The sequence below is a fragment of the Amblyraja radiata genome, chromosome 22 (assembly GCF_010909765.2).
Source record: "Amblyraja radiata isolate CabotCenter1 chromosome 22, sAmbRad1.1.pri, whole genome shotgun sequence".
Classification (NCBI taxonomy): Eukaryota; Metazoa; Chordata; class Chondrichthyes; order Rajiformes; family Rajidae; genus Amblyraja; species Amblyraja radiata.
The window spans coordinates 29828720-29834783 of record NC_045977.1 but is presented as its reverse complement, the minus strand read 5'-3'; positions in this window follow the sequence as shown (position 1 = coordinate 29834783).

The window sequence follows — 6064 nt, the reverse complement described above, 5'->3', positions numbered from 1 at the left end:
GGTCGGGTGCCGGCGATGAATTAGATAGGGTCGCTGTAATCATGGAGGACCGGCTCTATTGCTAATAGTGTGCAGAGTGGCGATCTGATCATTATTCATCAAAGGGTTCATTTTTAGACCTGGCGCCAAAGACATCTCGCTCTTTGCTGGGCTTAAAGCACACGGCATTGGGGGTTCAGTATTGATGTGGATAGAGAACTGGCTGACAAACAGGAAGCAAAGAGTAGGAGTAAACTGGTCCTTTTCACAATGGCAGGCAGTGACTAGTGGGGTACCGCAAGGCTCAGTGCTGGGACCCCAGCTATTTACAATATATATTAATGATCTGGATGAGGGAATTGAAGGCAATATCTCCAAGTTTGCGGATGACACTAAGCTGGGGGGCAGGGTTAGCTGTGAGGAGGATGCTAGGAGACTGCAAGGTGACTTGGATAGGCTGGGTGAGTGGGCAAATGTTTGGCAGATGCAGTATAATGTGGATAAATGTGAGGTTATCCATTTTGGTGGCTAAAACAGGAAAGCAGAATATTATCTAAATGGTGGCCGACTAGGAAAAGGGGAGATGCAGCGAGACCTGGGTGTCATGGTACACCAGTCATTGAAAGTAGGCATGCAGGTGCAGCAGGCAGTGAAGAAAGCGAATGATATGTTAGCTTTCATAGCAAAAGGATTTAAGTATAGGAGTAGGAAAGTTCTACTGCAGTTGTACAGGGTCTTGGTGAGACCACACCTGGAGTATTGCGTACAGTTTTGGTCTCCAAATCTGAGGAAGGACATTATTGCCATAGAGGGAGTGCAGAGAAGGTTCACCAGACTGATTCCTGGGATGTCAGGACTGTCTTATGAAGAAAGACTGGATAGACTTGATTTATACTCTCTAGAATTTAGGAGATTGAGAGGGGATCTTATAGAAATTTACAATATTCTTAAGGGGTTGGACAGGCTAGATGCAGGAAGATTGCTCCCGATGTTGGGGAAGTCCAGGACAAGGGGTCACAGCTTAAGGATAAGGGGGAAATCTTTTAAAACCGAGATGAGAAGAACTTTTTTCACACAGAGAGTGGTGAATCTCTGGAACTCTCTGCCACAGAGGGTAGTCGAGGCCAGTTCATTGGCTAAGTTTAAGAGGGAGTTAGATGTGGTCCTTGTGGCTAAGGGGATCAGAGGGTATGGAGAGAAGGCAGGTACGGGATACTGAGTTGGATGATCAGCCATGATCATATTGAATGGCGGTGCAGGCTCGAAGGGCCGAATGGCCTACTCCTGCACCTAATTTCTATGTTTCTATGTTTCTATACATGCAGTACCTCACGAGTATCTCCTTTCGATGAGTGAGACATTTTGACGTTACTCTCAGGTCGTCTGTATGCCGTTTGGTGAATATTATACATCCTACTTCTCAGCTTTGGGTTGGCCAGAGGTTCTGAAAGTAGCAAAATAATAATTACTTGGCATGGATTCGTACTCGATCAATGTTAACATATCTACACGTGCTCCGTACCAGTATAGACCCAGGAACCCTCAATTCTTAATCTGGAATGTGCGGGAAACAAGATTTGCCTCACATCATATCCGCAATAAGTATGAGCTGCTCAACAAGTTTTCATGGCACAGGAATGATATTTGATATTTGAAAGCTTGCACCATCCCAAGTGTTCATAATTAATTAAGTACTTTTGATACTTAATTTTGATACCACAGGTGGATAGGGTGGTCAAGAAGGCTACGGTGTATTGGCCTTCATCAGTCAGTATTAAGTACAAAAGTTGGGATGTGTGGGAAGGAATTGCAGATGCTGGTTTAGAAACATAGAAAATAGTTGCAGAAGGAGGCCATTCGGCCCTTCGAGCCAGCACCGCCATTCATTGCGATCATGGCAGATCGTCCCCAATCAATAACCCATGCCTGTCTTCTCCCCATATCCCTTGATTCCACTAGCCCCTAGAGCTCTATCTAACTCTCTCTTAAATCCATCCAGTGATTTAGCCTCCACTGCCCTCTGTGGCAGGGAATTCCACAAATTCACAACTCTCTGGGTGCAAAAGTTTTTTCTCACCTCAGTCTTAAACTGAAGATAGACACTAAAAGCTGGAATAACTCAGCGGGTCAGACAGCATCTCTGGAGAGAAGGAATAGGTGAGGTTTTGAGTCGAGATCCTTCTTCAGACTGAGAGTCAGGGGAAAGGGAAATTAGAGATATACTGCAGACAGTGATGTGGAGAGATATAGAACAAATGAATGAAAGATATGCAAAAAAAGTAACGATGATAAAGGAATTGATACAGCCATTGTTAGCTGTGTGTTAGGTGAGAACGAGTTATAGACAATGAGACTCAACAAGCCAACTTTGTAGCTGGTACAACTTGGGTGGGGGAGGGATGAAGAGAGGGGGATGCAAAGGTTAGTTGAAGTTAGAGAAATCATTATCCGTACCACTGGGTGGTAAGCTACCCGTGAAACATGAGATGCTGCTCCACCAATTTGTATTTGGCCTCACTTTGACAATGGAGGAGGCCTAGGGCATAAATGGGAGAAATGTCAGTGTGGGAATGGGAAGGGGAATTAAAGTGTTTAAGAAGGAACTGCAGATGCTGGAAAATCGAAGGTAGACAAAAGTGCTGGAGAAACTCAGCGGGTGCAGCAGTATCCATGGAGCGAAGGAAATAGGCAACATTTTGGTCTGAAACCCTTCTTCAAACATTAAAGTGTTTGGCAACTGGGAGATTAGATAGGTCCAGGCAGGCTGATCTTTGTTGTTGGAGTAACTCAGCGGGACAAGCAGCATCTCTGGATAGAAGGAATGGGTGATGTTTCAGGTCGAGACCCTTCTTCAGATGGAGTCAGGGGAGAGGGAGACATATAGAGATGGAATTGTAAGGTGTGCACTCACCTCTGTAACTGAATCCTTGACTTCCTGACCCACAGACCACAATCAGTGAGGGTAGGTGACAAATTATCCTCTATGATAATCCTCAATACTGGTGCCACAAGGATGTTTTCTCAGCCCCATTCTTTTCCTTATACACCCACGACTGCGTAGCCAAGCAGCAAAGTGAGCCGGATATCAAATAATGACGGGATAGAGTAAAGGAAAGAGATTGAGAATCTTCTAACCTCGTGCCAAGACAACAGCTTCTCCCTCAATGGCAGCAAGGCATAGGAGTTTGTGATCAACTTCTGGACGTGAAACAAAACACATACCCCAGTATACATTGACCGCGCTAAAGTAGAGATGGTCAAAAGCTTCATGTTCCAAGGAGTAAATATCACCAGCAACTTGTCCTGGTCCAACCATATCAAAGCAAGGTCAAGAAAGCACACCCACATCTCTTCTTCCTTGGAAGGCTTTGTAAGTTCGGCATGTCCCCAACAATTCAAGTGTCAAGAGTGTTTTATTGTAAGTTGTCCCAAAACAATGGAACAATTAAATTCTTACTTGTAGGTATGTTGCAAAGCCTACCTGAAGCGTCGTTGAAGATCTGCTGCTGAGGGTGTGCGCGATTTTGGCGCCGTTTAGAGGGGGCGGGTTTAAAACGCGATTTTCTCTAAGCTGTTCCAATCGAAAATGTTCAGCCTAGTTAATTATTAACGAAAAATCGCTGGAAGTCCCCGTCGCAAAAGCTATTATTAGGTTTAAAGGCCTTGAATAATAGTTATAGTAGTTTAAAAATCAATCTCTAAACCCGCGACCGCCAGCAACCGCAGGGTCTCATAAAGCAAATAGCAGAAGTTAGGTTGTATATTTTTACATTAAAAAGGGCTTCTAAAGATCCCTTTATACTAAGTTTACTATTGCGAGTAGCTCAATTTGGGCCCATTATATCCCGCAGTATTTTTCTGGGCATTTGGGGCACAAATCTACCGCAATGTGAACGTTCTAAACCAGCGCGTTCCACAGGGACCCACTGGAAAGCTGATTTAAATGGGCATTTATTTACAGCAATTAAACACTAAATTCCTTCCATTTGGCCTATAAATTAATGTAAATGAGATTTAAAAATCATGTTTTATTGTGAATTATTTGTGAATATTATTTGGACATTTAGGCTATTTAAAAATGTTAATCATTTATTAAGAAATGGATAGATGTTTAGATCTAGTAATTGAAGTCTGAAATTAGCTACAATTAGGTAACTAACTAATTATATGCTTTAATTTCAGGTCATCCAAGTAAGATTATTTTATATTTGTTTCAGAATGCTTCAATCTATGATAACTGAAAATTTCATTCAGTTCTCTTAATTTTTAAGAAAGTTATGGGCTTTTGACTGTTCACGATCACAGCTTTTTTGTTATGTCCATAGAAAATCAATAGGGAACAAGATGCTCATTTCCCAGTATGAAAATGGCCATAACTTTTTAAATACTTGAGATATGAAAGTGAATTAGGTGTCAAATTAAACTTATTTTTATGCTTTATCTGATGGGATAAATTACAGACTTGATTTTTAAAATCTCAAAATTTTGTAACATTGCTATTACTTGCAACAGCACAACAGATATGTAAATATAGTACTCTGTAAAACCCATAATAAACAACGAAAATAAAGTTCACACCCACAGTTACACAGATAGATTGGAGAATCTGGGATTGTTCTTGAAACGTGAAATATTTCAGAGGGATTTGCAGTGGAAGTATGTGAAATTATGTAGGGTAGATAAAGAGAAAATGTTCCCACAATACAAAGTCATTCAGAAGATCACATTGAGGTAACAATTGCAGTATAAACTATGAGACTGGATAAAGCCTACAATGTAGATGTGCTCCACTGAAATTGCCATTGCTGGTGCATGGATCATATATATCAAGTGCAGCTTTGCAGTGAATAGTTCAGTGAACAAAGAGATTCGGAGATTGAGTAAATTCAGGATAATAGCTCGGCAGGATTGCCTGCTGCGGACCGGCGACGGAGGACCCTCTGGTAGGACTAGCTCTCCCACCACGGACTCAGAACTTGGCCCCGAGCTACTGACGTCGATGGGACCTGCGGCGCCGAGATTGAGGAGGGACCCGAAAGCGAGGTGGATGTTGAGAGCGTTGAGAGCAAGATGGAGCATCTAGAACAAAGGGGGTCCCGGAAGGGGATGGGGTGCAGTGGCTGGCAGTAGGTTGAACAGTCGGTGAACTTCTGTAACTTTATTGGTGCCAGACACTTGGTGACATTTGTGTACTTCCTAGGTGAGGTCTTCTGTATGACTTTACTGGGTTATATGCAAAACAATGCATTTCACTGTACCTAGGTACATGTACAAGATACAAGATACATTTATTCGTCACATGTGCCAGATGGCACAGTGAAATGAAATTCCCATACAGCCATACAATAAAAATAAAGGACACAACACACGATAGAATTTAACATAAAACATTCCCACACAGCAGAATCAGAGTTTCCCACTGTGTGGGAAGGCACCAAAGTCAGTCAAATGTACAATAAAGTATCATTGAATCATTGGCATTGGTTTTGTCTTTGTGCAATATTATTGTTTGTTTGTATATATGTAATATATACGTATGTGTGTGTGTGTATATATATATATGCTTATTGTTTACACAGTACTATGTTTACATATTCTGTGGTGCTGCTGCAAATATGAATTTCATTGTTCTGTCTAGGACATATGACAATAAGACACTTTTGACTTGATCTCAACCTTTCCTCCTATGACAGGAGCCTGCCCCAGGTGTTGTATCCACTGTTCCGATATATAGGAGGAGTGTGGACTCCTATATATCAATGAGACCAAGCGCAGGATTGGTAATCGTTTCGCTGAACACCTCTGCTCAATTCCCCCTCCCATTCCCACACTGACCTTGGCTTTCTGCCCTGGGCCTCCTCCACTGTCAGAGTGAGGCCAAATGCAAATTGGAGGAACAGCACCTCATATTTCTTTTGGGCAGCTTACACTCCAGCGGTATGGACATTCACTTCAAGTAACCATGCTTTCCCTCTCTCTCCATCCCTCCCCTTGATTAATTTTACTGATGTATCACTGATTGTATGCCTCGTTGTAACCTTTCCCTCAGCTAACAATGAACCATTCTATATTTCCTAGATCAGCA